The following is an 18281-nucleotide window of genomic DNA, read 5'->3' as shown; positions in this document are numbered from 1 at the left end:
AAGTGAAGATTGAAGGAATCAAACCCTGGACCAAAGGATGAAGCATACTAGCAACTCAGATTTAACTGTCTATTCCCAGACTCACAGTTCTTTAAGGAACCACAAAATTGAAGGCTTATTTGTGAGTCTTCCCAAGACAACAACCCATTTTAAAATTATTTTTTTTTCTTCCCCTCCACACAGCTGCCCATCAGCTGTCACCAGCAATTATTCTCATTCACTGTGTCCATCAGATGTGCCTTAGCTTTATCTAGGCTCAAACCAACTCATCTGTCCCCAAGAGGAGATTGCGGATGCTGATGAGGCATCATACTTCTTGACGGGGAGTGTATCCTGACACCTTACCACTTCATGGCTGACTTGAAAGCTCTGTGACTGCAGCCTACATTGCATTCCACCTTCCTCTGCTTTATACAAATTTTCATAAACTTTTCAAAATATCTTTGATACATTAGGATATCTGATTATTTTTATTATTATAGACTCCCCAAGTTTGGAGACAACCCTTTTTTCTACTTTGTTGCCCAGGTGATTGTTCTAATAAATTTTGTTCTCTGAGGAGGTTGTTAAAAAATAATTGCTTAACTGCAACCTTTCTGAACTCATGTATATCACCTAAATATTTTTATTTTCCCTTCAGTGTGCTGCAGTTGCTCCTCTTCCTGTTCTGTAAAATTCCCTTTAATTTGCAATACTTAATGTCTGTCATCTCCTCTAAATAATTTCTGTTTCTTCTTTCCTATATCCCTTTCTCATTTATTTCTAGCAATTTTAAATTATGTTTTCATTTTATTCCATTCATTAGCTATGCTTTCTGAAGAAATATCTACCTTCCCTAATAAATCTTGAATCAGTTCTACTTTTCATATTGTTCACACCATTCTAATTTCTTAAATCCCTCTCTTCTTAATGGGTAAGTGGGAAAGTGCCACCATTTCAGCTTTACTTTTTTACTTTGCATCTTTATATTAGCTTTTAATGGTGGATGATTTGAAATCATCATTGGATGTGTGTCAATGCTTTAAATACATATGCTCTTGTGAAATATAGTTTCTCTCCAGCCTAGGCCACTTTTTGTAACCAAGAGAATATATAAATTGTCTAGGAGTTCCCACTACTAAACCCACATCCTACTCACTAATTATTGTCATAAATGTCTTCAGAAATCTATTTTCTTTATATTTTCCCTTCTCAAACCACCTGATATATCCTCACTATTGCAAACCAAGTTCCAGACCTCACCCACAAAATATATAATTCTCAAACTCCACAGTAGTAGTTTTAGGTGGAATGCAAATAAATGCAATGGAAGCTCCCCAACAGTAACTGCTTACTACCACACATCTGCAATCATTGCCTTTTTTCCTCTTTTATCATGATTACAGCCCAAAAGTAATCAATGTTACTCCTCTTTTCCTTGTCCGTGAACATCTGATAAAAGTCCTTCCTAAAATCCTTTCTTTGTCAAATTCCTATGTTCATTTCTAACCACAAAAGTCTCCAACAATACTATTTACACCCTACATTATTTGATACAATTCAATATGTGCTTTTTGTCTATACCTGTAGGCCCATTTACATTTCATGATAATATGGACAGAGTTGTCATTATGACAGAAAGCCATTTCTCCCACCTATTATACATGACAATTGTTTTAACTGTATATTTCCACCCAACTTTTAGCTTACATGCAGCCACTAATGTTTGGCGGTCTGAACTCATGGAGTTGCTTCCTGCCATCTCCATTTGAACCTGTGTCACATTTTTAGTGAAAACACTCCAACAAGAAACTAAATAGATTTATAAAATCTCCCATCCAATTATAATTTACAGGAAACCAATAAAGCTATAAACACTTACAGAGAATGATGTTTAACCCTCCATATATTAGCAATTGCCCCAGAGTAAATGACTGCATTCACAGGCATCTTTTATTCTAAAATTACGGTTACCCATGCTAAATTGCATGTTAGACCATGTATACCTACATACACTGATTGCCATCTTTTCTTTTATCTATATTTTCCTCCCAGAGGTAAAATTCAGTTTGTATGCTTTCAAGTAAACAATAATTTTAAGCTCTAAGAAAAGAGCAGAATAATTACCTTTGCATAAATAAACTAAATTGGGCAATGTTATATTAAATGCATTAAAGTATGGGTTACTGGGGAGGAAACTACATGCATGTTTAGTCACTTCTCACCATTTCAAACTTCATTCACTTTTCACTGCAATGCTTGCCAATATAAATGTGTTAATTGCATTGTGCCAAGAGAAATGTATTAAATACAGAATATTCATAGATCTAATGATTAACTGCACCTATAGACAGCTAGTGTCCAAGAAAAAGCAGTTACTAATGAGGAAAAAAACAGCTAGTAACTTTGCAGATGCACAAAAGCATCTGCGCAAATTTCACTCAGAACACACTGTACAGACTTATGGTTAATTGCTTGTAACTCTGGACTTCTTGTCTCCTACCAAGAGCATTTGCTGATAGAAAAACATAGCTATTGAGTTGGTAAATGCAAGAAAAACTGCTGTATTCCATGACTTTCTGAATTTTGTTTTCTCAAAATGATTTCCTTAAGAAACTTGACTATAGCTTAAAACAAGAACATTCACCTAGATAACCACCCCTGTCAGAACAGCTGAGATTATTTTAATTCTACATATAATGTGATCAATGCACTACTACATCCTCACCTCAGCAGCCCAAGATTGCAACATTATATTAACTTATCTTGCTGCCTCTGGATGAAGCAGTTGCATATTTTAATGAAAGCATTCTCAATATATTAAACTAGTTAACTGCAACCAGACAGAAAAGATTGGAATTCAAGCCTACCCCATGGCTCACAAAAACTACTAAACAACTTATAAGGGTTGGAGTCAAATTCATGACGTTTGGGTTTCATAATAAAACAAGCACTAATCTCCAGAACATCACAGAATTCTGCAATTGCACCAAAAAATCAGATCTGATAAAAAAAACTCACTCTGCATCAATTCAAGTTACATATACCAAGGAACCCCAAACAATTCTGGTCCCCTATTAATCTGTTAAATCCTTACCATCCAGCTCAGCCAACCACTACCATCACCAACCATATTTCAACTCACACTTTATTCATTCAGTCATCTTCATCATAAACAAATGTCCATCTACCCTCCTTCACCCCGACAGAATTATCACCAAAAATCCCAGTCTTCCATATCATCCCAATTCCCAACAACACTAAGAAAAAAAAACCTTCATAAGCTAAAGCCAACTGTACTCGCTGCAGATGATCTTACCTTAGAATACATCAGCATGGCTACTTACCTTGTCTCTATCGTCTAACAGATCTCTTCAAGAAAACTATTAATCTATTACATTGAAAAAATCACTAAGTTTTGGCTTACACAAAGGGTGAGAGTTGACTGAATTCTGTAATTACTCTCTTATAGTTATTATTTCTCCATTATGAAAAATCCCTGAAAAGTGTATAAAGTTCCCAACTTTTCAAATACTACAGGGACATTGGAAATGCTGTTCCCTCTCTGTTCCTCGACTTATCCTAATATGTCTGACATTGAATTCCATCAGATCATTCTCTGTAGACTACCTTCACTAGACCTTGACAATTCCTTTTGCTCTTGGTTCGACTGATAACTTTCTAACAGGCAGTAATATGGCAGAATGAGAAATTACTTTTCTTGCTCACAGCAGGAGGAGTGCCACAAGGCTCAGTCTTGGGCTCCACATTAACATTTTTATTAATGACTTCCACACTGCTACCAATGCCATAACTGTCATTCAATATATACTGGTGATGCTACATTGATAACCACACCTATATCCCTCCAAGAACATCAGGAAAATATACCATATCTTTTTCTTCTATAGAAACCTGGCTCAACAATTCTCACCTCTGCTGAATGCTAAGAAAACCAAATTATTGCTGTTCACACTAAACTCTAGTGTCCTATACAAAGAACAACTTACCCATCATCTCATCAAACACTCCAACTGAGCTTGTGTCCTACACAAAACTACTTGGGGTCATTATAGATAACCACCTAAAGTTTGATATTCAAATACAACAACCTCTCAAGAAAACTCAACTCCTAAACAGTAGCAATCACATTTTAACTAGAAATGCCAAAAACAATAGTCTCTGTGTAATTCCTACCTTCACTACTATATTCTGTCCCATCTACACTGACCTTTAGCAACCTCTACAAACAAAAAATAGAACAATGCTAAAACACGACAGATAAATTTGCCACTAACCAGTCTGCTGAATTCCACCACTGTGTAGCCTTAAAACAGGTTGGTTACAACATCCATACTCTATCAACTGGTTGGCAATTGTGTAATAGGTTAGCTACTTTGGTCCTTTCATACCGTCATTACCTCACTACACTTCAGCAAAGCAAATTATCAATGTAAATTTCCTACTGTCTTCTATTCATTTGCCTTTACTGCCACTGCTCTTTATTCATAAATAATACCAAAATAAAAGACAATCATTAAAAATAACCTCATTTGACAGCATAAAAATTAAAAATGTAAACCAAAGAAAACCTCTGGTTGTCCTAAATTACAATAACCTCAAATCTGACCAACAAATATCGCAAGCCATTTAAAAAGCACATCAAAGACTTGGCTGCCTCTATACAGCCAAACACTACCTGAGAGATTATGCACAACAAACATCATTATCTCTCTACCATCTTCCATTCTTAGTATATACCTCATCTATTCTTAGAAACCTAAATACACTAGCTAAATTATCTATCTGTTACAATACAGCAGCTCACTTTGCTGCCCACCTTATGTATATGACTCGTATTCCAGAGCCCTAAAACTACTAAACTGGCTTGAGCTACCCAACTATTTAGCACACACACAATTTATTACTGCACACAATCTTATATATACACCAGAAAAATGTCCATTGTTAAAAGATACCCAGCAACACTACTGTCCAGGTAGTGACCTTCATTCAACCAATAAGCTCTTACTAATCACAATAAAGTCTAATAACTCAACAGGAGGCTCATTATACTCACATTATGTACCTAAACTCTGGGACACCATCCCAACATACCTAAAACAGACCATGAAACTTTCTGCTTTCAAGCCATTACTAAAACAACATCTAAATCACACATGGTTGTGTACATACTCCTCACCTGCATAACTCCATTTTCCTGTCATATCATACCCTCTATTTATAACTTCTACCCCCTTTTACACAACAAACCTTTCTACCACTTCTCCTCAATTTCCTTCCTACCTTAATATATTTTAATTTCTTTCTGACCTTCTACATTTATCCATCTCCTTCAAATACCCTCCACCACTCTCTTATAACTAGCCTCTATGTCATTATGGACCCTAGTACTGTTACTCCACTATTCTTGACTCATTAGCTATATACGGCTTCTCTCCTTCTTCTAGCTTTAGCTGCTACCTACCTACCAAATATGTTATACACCTTATCTCAGCTTTTATTTATCCTTGACATCTATACTACAACACTCCTATGTCTTAAGTCATATATAAGCCATATCTAACATCTGCTTGTCACGTATATTGTATACGTTTGCATAACAATTGTAACTGTAAAATGCACTTTAGCATGGTTAACTCTTACTTTAGTGTAAGGCATGCCTGTGGGTGAACTCATTAATATGGAACAAGTGCTCCTGTTTGGAAGACCAACTTTCCTTTTTGGAAAGTATATACAGTTGTGTACATTTTCTTTGAGTTAAAAGGGGTTAGGTTTTGAAAAAGTGTTTATATTTTTTATATTTATTCAGTTTCTTCAAGGAAAGAAAAAGTCCTGGAAAATGTGACATGGGTTCGAGGAGAGAGGAGAAGAAGCAAGTATATACAAGATCAGCCTGCCAAACATTAGTGTGTGCATGTATGCTGCAATTTGAAATAACCAAAAGAACTGTTATGTACAATACATGAGAGTACTAGCTTTTTATCAAAACAGTTACATGTGAATATTAATATGAAATGTAAATGGCCTTAGTGATATAGACAAAAAGAAAAACAATGCATTGAACCGTAGCAAGAAATTTAGGGTGCAAATTGCAATACTACATTACATGTATTTGGCTAGAGATGAGCATGACAATTTGAGTAAGAAAAAATTTCAGGATGGATATTTAGCAGAGTATCAGAGGCAAAGGAAAGAGGATTGATAATACTAATTAGAAAAGGGTTTCCAATAATGACCGTAGAGGAAAAAAGGACAACAGCTGTAGATTTGTGGTAGTGTGGAGTTATTGGCAGGAGTGGAAGATCATGCTGACTTATATATATATATATATATATATATATATATATATATGTGTGTGTGTGTGTGTGTGTGTGTGTGTGTGTATATATGTGTATGTATATATATATATATATATATATATATATATATATATATATATATATATATATATATATAAATTTATTTATTTATTTATACACACACATTCATACACACATAGCTATCTGCACATACCACCTAAAACTACTAAAATTGCTACTACTGAAGGCAAGATAATTTTTGGGAGAAATACGCTTTCAGCACAGACTAGCATGAAATTGGATATTCAGTAGTGGGGAAGTATCAGGCTGGCCTAAAAGGGAAAAATATAACAAAAGAGGATAGAGTTCTCAAAAACATATATGAAAATATTTGGTATTGAAGATGTGAAGTCAGTTGCAAGAATTCTCACAGAATTTTCATATTATTCAACAATATGCAATGATTGGACTAGACTGGATAGAAATTATTTTTCATAGCAGCACATGCATTTAACTGAAAGCTTTGTGAGCCATCCAGTAACTATATATCAGGTCATACACTAATTAAAAGTAAGACAATGACATAAGGTAATGATGTAAAAATAAAAGTCTGGTACTTTTCTACTTATCTGTTAAAAGGAGAGAAACTTAAGAAATGGGCAGTGGGTAAGATTTAAGAGTTATTACTGAAGATATAAATTAATTTAGAGTGGATATCATGTGAGTGGGATAAAATGAAAATGGAATTTAAAAGCATGGTAGAAAGAGATATGTCAAAAGTAATATGAATTATTTAGAGGGCGTGACAAAGCTTTAAATATTGCAGAAGAATGGGAAATTCACAGAGTAAGATGACAAACAACTGCAGAGTGCTAAAGGGAACAAAAGGGAAAATATGGAAAACATGCATGGCTTCAGAAAGGATGCTGTTAAGCAACTGTGTTTATTTTTTTAACAACTCTAGAGTGCAAAAACTTGTAGCACAAGAACTTAGGGAACAGAGTGCAGAGAGTTATAGTCAAACACAGGACACTTATGTCAAGAAAAATAACCAAAGATCCTACAGAGGTATTTGAAAATTTGTATAAAGCAGAGCAGACTAATGGGGGCTGCAGTCCGGCAGTCCAATAGCACGGGCCGCCCCTGAAGCAGACTAATGGGGAACCAAGAAAAATCACAAATGGAAATGGGTAAAGAAGATTTAATTAAGTTAAAGTTAGAAGAAGATGAGGTTTAACAATTAATAGCCAAGATAGGAAAAGCTGAAATTAAAACAGTTATGCATTAAGTAAGCAACATGGCACTCCTGTGGAAATCTGAAAGGTAGGAGGATAGAAATGATAAAGATCTGGAAAGTTTTGTTTAACAATAGCTTAACAAGTGGAAAAGTAGCAGCATTTTGGATGAAACATATGGTGACCATATTATCTAAAGAGGGTAAAGACCCATCAGATCTGGGTTCGTATAGACCCCATTTCAGTTTTAAACCATTGTTATATGGTGTTTATATTTATACCAGCTAAGAAAATACCAAAGTTGTTATCAAAGTTGATAGCCATGGATCAGTGTTTTTTTTTTATTTTTTGTATATAGGTGGCAAAAATTTGAGAATAATAAATGTTTTAAAGGGAAGAAAAATGTAAGAAAACAATCAGTAGGGCTGCCACCTTTTAAGCTGGCCAAAGTGGAAAATGGGGTGTGGCCAATATGACAATGAACAGCCACTCTGCAATGACATTAACACAGGAGAGGTGAAGAAGATGCAGTTATGAGTACAACAGCTGGCTGGCTGCTGGAGTGGCTAGCTAGCTGGCTAGCTGGTTGGTGGGAGTGGCTAGCTGGATGGATGAATGGTTGGTTGGATGGCTGAATGAATGGCTGGCTGATTCAGTTGCTATGAAGAAGAAAACAATTCTCTCTCTTTCTTTTCTTTAGCGGCTGTAGAAGTGCTAAAAATAAACTGCTCTACAGCCGTGATCTTTGCAGTGCTCTTCCCACCCCATTTCCCACCCTGCTGCAGGATTTAAACCACCTGGACCTAACACAGAGTAACTCTCCCTTCACATACAGGTCGGTGATGCAACTGAATTGTCATAGAAAAAAACAGAAGTAATTGCAGCTTTTCCACAGTGATTCAGTGTGATGGAAAAATGGGACTTTTCATGTCCCAGTACTTTGCACAGTGAACAGGACGAATCTGCTCAACCAGTGTGTCCCTGTGATGCCTGTACCCTGGCTCAGCAATCAAGGAGCCTCAATCCTCATCACTAACACCAGTGAGGGGTGTCTCATATAGAATGAAAGGATAACAAATACACACAGTAAAGTGTAATTCCCCTTAAGAGCACACAGAGATCACAATCAGTCCAGGTCTGGTCGCTCCCTTGCTCTTCAGTTCCCCAACAAGACTCCCCACTGGCACAGCTATAGGGTCTAGATCTCAGCCTAGTGGGCAAGCTGAAACCTCCAGCACCCTCTCTGTCCAACCAGTGCTTCATGTCCCTGCCCCAGTAGCTGACACATACTTTGAGAAGAGTGTATATAACCACACAGGCACTCCTGGGGAAGGCTGGCACAGGTTCTCCCGCTGTGCCTCCTTTTCCCAGACTATACTGTAGTACCAGCTGCCACCACCCACTAATATTTATCAGCTACTCAAAGGCCCTTAAAAGGGTGTCCAATTATTACTGTGCAATATTATTATTCAATTGGTAGTATAGCCCAGGGCTAAAGCTATTGAAGTGGCTTTGTACAATTTTACCAAAGGCATTTAAGCACTCTAAAGCACTCTCTACAAAAACAGCCACAGTTGAATGGGTTTAAAAATATTTAATAAGAAATAATCAAAACACAAGACAATACTTTTTACTACACAGTGCTAGTCAAGAGTTCAGAGATCACAGAGAAATACTTAAAATAATTCAGTAGTTCGGTTCTGACATCACAGAATAACAGTCTAATCTTTCTAATTAATAGCTATTTCTAAGAGAAAACACAACTCTAAGATAAACTTACATATAGAGCAAGACAGTGCTGGTGAGTTGGATGGTCAAGAGAAAAATGCTTAATGCTCTCTAATTCTCGCTGTTTTTAAAATCACATTCCTGGTTCACATTACATCATTCTTCACACTTCCCTGGGTTTCCAGGCTAACAGAAACTACATTTACATTCTTCACCTCTGGGCAGAAACCAGAGCAATAAAGGACATTTATGTACGCAAATTCTGGCCATTAACTCTGGCCTTACAACAATAGGCAGGATGCCTCAACTCTAGATGTTCTTGGTCCGAGTTTTAACATCAAAGGGTCGCAACCTGCTTTACTTGGTCTGTACAGTGTACTGTTACATTTTTTCCAGTTCCACACGTAACACTATTTTTACCATTTAAGACAACAAGCCTGTGGTTTACAGTAATATTTACAGATGCCAGAATTATCTCCAAAATTCTGTCTGGCTAGGCTGGCAGACTTCACCCATCTTCACATATCTCACCCCCTGGAGACTCAAGCTGCCTTTTCAAATGACCCTTGAGAAATGCTGCTTGAGGGAGTTAGGTCTGAGTATACCTTACCCAGTTTCCTGTCTTGAGAGCCCATCTACATTGGCATTGCTAATCCCACTGTGGTGCTGCACGGACATATATGCTTGCAACCCCAGGCTCCATCTTAGCAACTTGGCATTTTGCTGGCTGGCTCTGTTTAACCATGTTAGGGGGTTTGTGCTCTGTCATAACAGTGAATTTCCTTCCATCCAGACAAGGCTGACGTTTTTGCAGTGCCCACAGTATGGCTAGGCATTCCTTTTCTACAGCTGCATAGCATTCTGCCCTGGGTTGGAGCCTACGACTGAGATAAACCACTGGGTGCTCTTCCCCCTCTGAAGAAATCTGGTTAAGTACAGCCCCCACCCCATGGTTCGAAGCATCCACCTTCACAACAAATATTTTGCTGTAATCTGGACTGACTAACACAGGGGGTCCTCCCAAAGCTTCTTTAAGCTTCTGGAATGCCTGTGCACATGCTGGGGTCCACACTACCTTATCTGGCCTGTTCTTTCTTGTCAGGTCTGTGAAGGAAGCATCTGTGGTACTATCACTGGGGATGAACTTTCTGTAGTACCCTGCTGTCCCTGAAAATGCTCTCACCTGCTTTTTAGTAACAGGTGCAGGCCATACCTGAATGGCTTCCACTTTGGCAGGTTCTGGCCTTATCTTACCACTTCCCACTCTATGTCCTAGGTAGGAGACCTCTGCCATACCCACCTAACATTTGCTCAGCTTAATGGTCAACCCTGCCCTCTGTAGTCTGCCCAGCACCTCCCTGACATGCTGAAGGTGCTCTGGTTAGGAATGGCTGTAGATGGCAATATCATCTAGGTAAGAAAGGGCAAACCCTCATGCTCCTGCTAGGATATGATCTACCAGCCTCTGGAAAGTCGCTGGGGCATTCTTCATCCCAAAGGGCATCTTTGTGAACTCATACAAGCCAAAAGGAGTCACAAAGATGTACATCTCTCTAGCACTGGGAGTCAAGGGCAGCTGCCAGTAACCCTTGGCAAGATCAATGGTTGTAAGATACTTAGCCCCACCCAGCTTCTCTTGGGCCTCATCTGTCCTAAGCATGGGGTAAGCACCTGATTCTATGTGACTATTTAATTTCCTGTAGTGCACACAGAACTTGGTGCTGCCATCTTTCTTTGGCACCATCACCACTGGGGAGGCCCTGGGACTGTTGGACTCTTCAATCACCCCTAGTTCCAACATCTCCTGCATCTCCTCCCTCAGAGTCTGACTCTCTCAGGCACTCTATAAGGAGCCTGCCTAATAGACCTTTGGCGTCCTGTATCCACCTGGTGCTGCCCCAGGTGGGTGCACCCTGGTTTCCCAGGGAACATGTCCCCAAATTCCTGCAACACTGCTCGGATTTCTCAAACCTGGGTAGGAGACAGTTGCTGGGACATTGCTATCCCTTCCACTGAGGTGTCAGCCCGAGCCTCACTGAGGAGATCAGTCCTCAGATCTCCTTCTGACTCCCCCTGCAATCTACTGCAAATGCTCAGCACAAGGGCCTCCCTATCATGGTAAGGATTCATCATATTAACATGGTACAATTTGTGCCCCTGCCTTCTGCCTAGCAGTTCCACCGTGTAGTTAACATCACTTACCTGTCTTACCACCTTGTAGGGTCCCTCCCAAGTTGCTTGCAGTTTGTTGCATCTGACAGGAATGAGAACCATTACCTGCTGCCCCACAGCATACTCTCTAGCATTCCTGTTATACCACACCTTTTTCTGTTGTTGGATTTCTGCCAGGTTTTCCTGGGCTAAGCCCATGAGTTCCCTGAGCCTTGTCCTGAGGTTTAGGACATATGCCACAACAGACTCCTTGTGAGACTTGCAATGACCTTCCCACTCTTCTTGAATTAAATCTAGAGGTCCCCTCATCCTATGCCCATACAGCAACTCAAAGTGTGAAAAACATGTGGATTCCTGGGGAACTTCTCTGTAAGCAAACAGATGGGGCAAATATTTGTCCCACTCCCTCTTAGACTGATCTGCAAATGCCCATAGCATGGACTTGATTGTAGAGTTCAACCTCTCAATAAGACCATTAGTCTGGGGATGGTAGGGGGTGGTCTTCATGTGCTTCACCCCACAGGACTTCCACAGGCAAGTCAGTAGGTCTGACATGAAATTGGCACCTCTTGTCAGTCAGTATTTCTTTTGGAAACCTACCCTGCTGAAAATTTAACAAAGCATTTACCACCTTCTCTGCCTCAATGGAGGACAAAGTCATGGCCTCAGGGTATTGTGTATCTTAATCCACTACCACTAGGATACACTTTTTCCCGGTGGAACTTGAGTACTCAGAGGACCCACAATAGCCATAGCTACCCTGTGTAACGGCTCCTCAATTACAGGCAAAGGCATCAAAGGAGCTCTCACCTTGTCTCCTGCCTTGCCTACCTTCTGGCACTGCTCACAGTTCCTGCAGTACCCGGTTACATCTCTGGAAATTCCAGGCCAATAGAAGTTCTGCATAATATGCCTCTTTGTAAATTTTATGCCCATATGACCTGCAAAAGGAATATCATGGCCTATGGCTAGAAGCGCCAGATGGTAGGCTCTAGGCACTACCAACAGCTGTACTCTCTCACCTTCTAGCTCTCCCTCAGGGGTCCACTCTCTGGTAGCAACTCTTTGTACCAGTATACAGATTCCCCCTTTCCTTGAGAATCAGGTGCCTCCCTAGCTACCTGCCTCAGGCCTTGCAATTTAGGGTCTGAGATGTGAGCCTATCTCAACTCTCTCCTTGTAACCCTTCCCAGCTCCCCTTCCACAGGAAGTCTGGCATTCTCTGACAGTAGTGCTACTACTCACCTCTACCTTTGCAGTCACTCTGTCCAAGGGACCATCAGTACCCCCAAGCAGCTGTGGCTCACCTTCAGTCTCACTGCTATAGTGTAGCTCCCTCCTTGACATAATCATCTCACCAATCCTGGCTGCAAGTATGCAGTCTGTCTGGGTCTCCCCAGACTACCAGCCTTACCTGCTTGTCTCCAAGCCTGACTGAGTGTAACTGCACAAGCATATGGTACTGCCTCATCCAAATCCTTCCCTATCAGGACATCTGCAGGATGGTAGTTTGGTACCCCTGTTGTCTCAAGACAACCTACTATTGGCATTTTGTCTTTCCCACTTACTGGCTTCCTCACCTTTTGTTCCCCACCTTGCCTCCATGGATACCTGTATGCCACATGGCCCCACTGGTTGCATTCAAAACATTTAACCCTAGCCTTGGATGTGTACCTGGACTAGTGGCTTCCCCTGCTACTGGCATATTCTGTTGGGGCATTCTGTGCTGCCCACTATGGGTTCCTTTAGACCCATGAGCAGTACTGGGGGTCCCTTTCCTGTGCAGGGCTGCCCTGCTTGCCAGGTATAGGTCTCCCTTCTTCCCCAACTCATCTGATGTAGCACATTGCCTGAGAACATGAGGATCTGGTTAGCTGATAGACAAAGTGCCAAGGGCTTGTTCCCTCACGTAAACGTCTGCCAACCCTTCAAAAGTGGTGACCTGACATCCACTCACCCACCTATGGAAAAGTGTTCAGTTCAGCAACATATTCACACACATTTTCATCTGTCTTATGTCTATGCGCACGAAAATTTTTCTTAGATGTTTCAGGTGTTAGCTTAAACAATTCTAACAAGTGATTTTTAACAGCAGTATAATCAAAACATGCAATGTCAGACATTTTTGACAAAACAGTTACAGCTTTACCATTGAGTAAGGGTGTCAGGAACCATACCCAGAGCCTTTGATCAACACCATACTGTTTGCATACCCTCTCAAATATATGAATGAAACTATCAAAATTATCCCTCTCTTTAAAATGCGGAAGAAATTTACTGACCTGTTGTTCTTCTGGGGTCCAGTTACTCCCTTCCCCATTGCCTCCACGACTGTGACGAAGAGTCAACATCTCCTTCTCATGCGGCCTTCTGCCTCTCCTTTTCCTCAGCTTCCAGGTGTAGCAGTTTATCATCCTCCTGAGCCTGCAAACATCACAGTCTCTCATTCTCCTCACTCTCTAGATGCCTCAGTCTCCCAGTTGCTTCTATTTTCACACACCTGGCCTCCAACTCATGTCTCTCTAGCTCCAGATGGATTTTTAAGTCCTCTGCAGCAAGGCTGAGCTGTCCCATTCTCCGAGGGTGTTATATCTCCACTGCCAGTCTGATTGTCCTCCTGGTTGCTGTTTTCTGATGCAGCTGTAACTAAGGTTGCAATCAGGTCTGCCTTAGTCGGGTTTCCATGCACCAGTCCCCTAGCCTGGCACAGCTCTGCCAGCTTGCTCCTTGTCAGATTCCCATACTCCTCTGCTGACATGCCACCTGCTCACCCTGACTAAGCTAACAAAATAAATAAAACAATTGTGATCTGAACTCAGAGTATTCACTGTGTGGCTGATTTAGAGTACAAAACACCTTCAAAGCTCACTGTATATGAGCTACAGGAATTCACTCTACCCACACCACTATAAGCCAATTAGTATTTGCCACCAGTTAGTATGTGATGTGGATATCCCATCACTGCCAAACAATTAATATGTGACACCCATGCCCTGGCCCAGCAATCAAGGTGCCTCAATCCTCATCACTAACACCAGTGAGGGGTGGTTCATATAGGAGGAAAGGATAACAAGTACACACAGTAAAGTGCAATTTCCCTTAAGAGCACACAGAGATCAAAGTCAGTCCGGGGCTGGTTGCTCCCTTGCTCTCCAGGACCCCAGTAAGACTCCCCACTGGTACAGCTATAGGGTCCAGATCTCAGCCTAGTGGGCAAGCTAAAACCTCCAACACCCTCTCTGTTCAACCAGTGCTTTGTGTCCCTGCCCAAGTAGCTGACACAAATACCAACACAAACATATACACACACACATATACACACACACATATACACATACACATACACACACACATACACACACATACACACACACACATACACACACACACACATACACACACACATACACACACACATACACACACACATACACACACACATACACACACTTTGAGAAGAGTTTATATAACCACAAAGACACTCTTGGGGAAGACTGGCACAGGTTCTTCAGCTGTGCCCCCTTTTCCCAGACTATACAGTAGTACCAGCTGCCACCACCAACTAATATTTATCAGCTACTCAAAGGCCCTTAAAAGGGTGTTGAATTTCTACTGTGCAATATTATTATCCAACTGGTAGTATAACCCAGAGCTAAAGTTATTGAAGTGGCTTTGTACAATTTTACCAAAGCATTCAAGCACTCTATAAGTGCTTAAATTATCTCTACAAAAACAGCCACAGTTGAAAGGGTTTAAAAATATTTAAATAACAAATAGTCAAAACACAAGACCATACATTTTACTACACAGTGCTGGTAAAAAGTTCAGAGATCACAGGGAAAGACTTAAAATAATTCAGTAGTATGGTTCTGACATCACAGAAAAACATAGTCTAATCTTTCTAGTTTCAAGCTATTTATAAGAGAAAACACAAGTTGAAGAAAAACTTACATAAAGAGCAAGACTGTGCTGGTGAGTTGGATGGTCAAGACAAAAATGCTTAATGCTATCTGATTCTCTCTGTTTTTAAAATCACATTCCTGGTTCACATTACATCATTCTTCACACTTCCCTGGGTTTCCAGGCTAACAGAAACTACATTTACATTCTTCACCTCTGGGCAGAAACCAGAGCAATAAAGGACATTTATGTATGCAAATTCTGGCCATTAACTCTGGCCTTACAACAATAGGCAGGATGCCTCACTCTAGACTTTCTGGCTCAGAGTTGTAACATCAAAGGGTCACAACCTGCTTTACTTGGTCAGTAGAGTGCACTGTTACATTTTTTTCCAGTTCCACATGTAACACTATTTTTACCACTTAAGACAACAAGCCTGTGGTTTTCAGTAATATTTACAGATGACAGAATTACCTCTAAAATTCTATCTGGCTAGGCTGGCAGCCTTCACCCATCTTCACAGTCCCGCTGATAAAAGGACAGGTATAAACCTTATCAGTAGTGTCAGTTGGGATTTCATGAGTAGGTCAATGGCACTATTCACTTTACCTGACAGAATAATAGGGTAAATAATTTCTAACGTGCATCTGGAGCATTTCTCCCCAGGACTCCACCAAAAATGGGGTCTGTCCCAGTCAGACTTTCCTGGTAAACAAATGTTAATCAATAAAATAAGAATATATGAAGCATTAAAGCCAAGAATTGATGTGTGAGAGTTCCTCTTTGACAAGCTGTGTTTTAACAGAGGAGCGAGGCAGGAATGTCCACTTTTCCATTTTTATTTGGTTGATATTTAGAGCCAATGGCAAAGATAATAATGGATTCACAAATTCAAGGACCGAAAAGGCATGGTACTCAGGAAAAGTTAGCTTTATTCACAGATGATATTATTTTGTACTTGAAAATGCAGTAAAGCACATTTCAGTCTTATGGTAGAGTTTGAGCCAGTTTCAGTTTTTTTTTTCAGAATACAAAATAAGAGAAAATAAAACAAATGCTATGGTGGTAACCTACGTACCCACCTAGGAACTGGTTCAGTAATACCCATACTTACTGAGACAAAGGTGAAGCATTTAGATGTATGGATTAAAATGGATTCTGCTGTGGAAAATAAGGATATATAGGAAAAAACTACAAAAAGGTAAACCAGAAATTGAGAAAATGGAGGCACCTGATTATAGTTCTCAAATGTAATTCTGAGCCTTTCAAATGCAAGTCCTAGAAATATGAAAAAAATAGTCCAATCAGCAAGTGTCAACACAGTTGCTCTCATTCAACAAAAGCATGGTTTTACCAGAAGAAAATTTAAGTTTTGGAATGGCCCAGCAAGAGCCCAGACCTAAATCCAGTAGAAAATCTGTGGATTGACCTGAAGAGGGCTGTGCATGAGAGATGCCCTCGCAATCTGACAGATCTGGAGCACTTTTGCAAGGAAGATTGGGCAAATATTGCCAAGTCGAGATGTGCCACGCTGATAGACTGAATGCTGTAATTAAATCAAAAGGTGCTTCAACAAAGTATTAGTTTAAGGGTGTGCACATTTATGCAACCAGCTTATTGTACATTTTTTATTTTTTATATTTTTCCCCTAACAGATTTGTTTTACAACTGAATTGTGCTGGCTATAGGTCACATTAAAGGTGGGAAAAGTTTTGAAATTATTTATTATGGTCTCATTTTTTTATATCACAAAAACCTGGCATTTTAACAAGGATGTGTACACTTTTTATAGCCACTGTGTGTGTGTGTATATGTATAAACATATAAAGGGTTCCTATCACATAGTCAACCTTGTACAAGTTTGAACCCCATATGGTTGAGACCATAAGTTTGACCTTGTATAAGTTTGAGCATTTAAACAGAAATCTCCGTAAGGGGAGGTTTCCATTCATTTCAATGTGGTGCGATCTCGGAGTTGGTATATTTAAGTAGCGAAGGGTGTGGGGGTGCAGGGGACTTGTCCCCCTGCTTACAACTGTTTATTTTGTTTTTACTTCCTAGTCAGTGAATGCAACTGGCTGGCGATAATTCAAGAAGTTGGATTTGCCCTTTTCTGGCAGTGAATAATAGTGGTTGACTTATAACAAGTGGGATCTGTAGCTCATGCAAAGGAGAGACTGAACACGAGTCAGAAAAGCAGCAAGCACTGAAGCACAGGTTTTGTGCCCTTCCAGCAATATTATCTGGACCTTCTGGGGATTAATCTTCCTCAAGGACTTTACCACACTTGCTGGTTATATATTGTGAAAGGTCGTGCTGCCTCCTCTCTGCCTCTATCTTATGGTGCTACCTTTTGACTCGGTGTTTTAGGCCTCAAACCAGGCATAACATTCATCGAAATTGTCCAGTGAAAACTGGCTATCAGTAGTCATCCTTCTGCCTTTGTCTCTGTAGCCTATGGTGTTTTCCAGGCCTTGCCATGTATGGCTTGTATAAGCAGCCGAACAATAGTCTTCCAGCTTACAACTGTAATTCTCCTTTGCTGCTTTGATAACTCTGCACAAGTCATATCTACACTTTTTATACTCACTGATATTACCTGATGCATATGGTCTGCAGTGGGCACGAAGCGCAGAGCGAACCTCTGAGTTAATCCATGGTTTATTATTTGGATACATACAGATGTCTTTACAGGGCACAATGAGGTCACTGCATGTGCTTATTAACTGGAAACTACTGAACTGTATTCCTCCAGATCAACAATACCATCATCATTCATAGCAGCTGTTTTAAAAATAGCCCACTGAGTACAGTGAAAACAATCCTGAAGCTCCTGGTGAGATTCCTCTGTCCACACCTTAACAGTTTTCTTACAATGGGGGTTTGTTTGAGGAGCTGTCTATATGCTGGGGTGAGAAATACAGAAGTATGATCAGAATGACCA

General features: G+C 40.0%; 1 protein-coding gene across 1 annotated transcript in view; it reads right to left on the bottom strand.

Annotated features, from left to right (window-relative positions):
- LOC122790648 (collagen alpha-1(I) chain-like) overlaps positions 1–18281 on the bottom strand; it is an 882142-nt gene that overhangs the window by 496697 nt on the left and 367164 nt on the right. The gene's annotated exons all lie outside the window — the stretch shown is intronic.

This window comes from Protopterus annectens, chromosome 16.part0, assembly GCF_019279795.1.
Source record: "Protopterus annectens isolate FY-2018-M chromosome 16.part0, PAN1.0, whole genome shotgun sequence".
Taxonomy (NCBI): domain Eukaryota; kingdom Metazoa; phylum Chordata; order Ceratodontiformes; family Protopteridae; genus Protopterus; species Protopterus annectens.
Note: the sequence above shows the minus strand (reverse complement) of the source record. Positions and strands in the feature narration are given on the sequence as shown.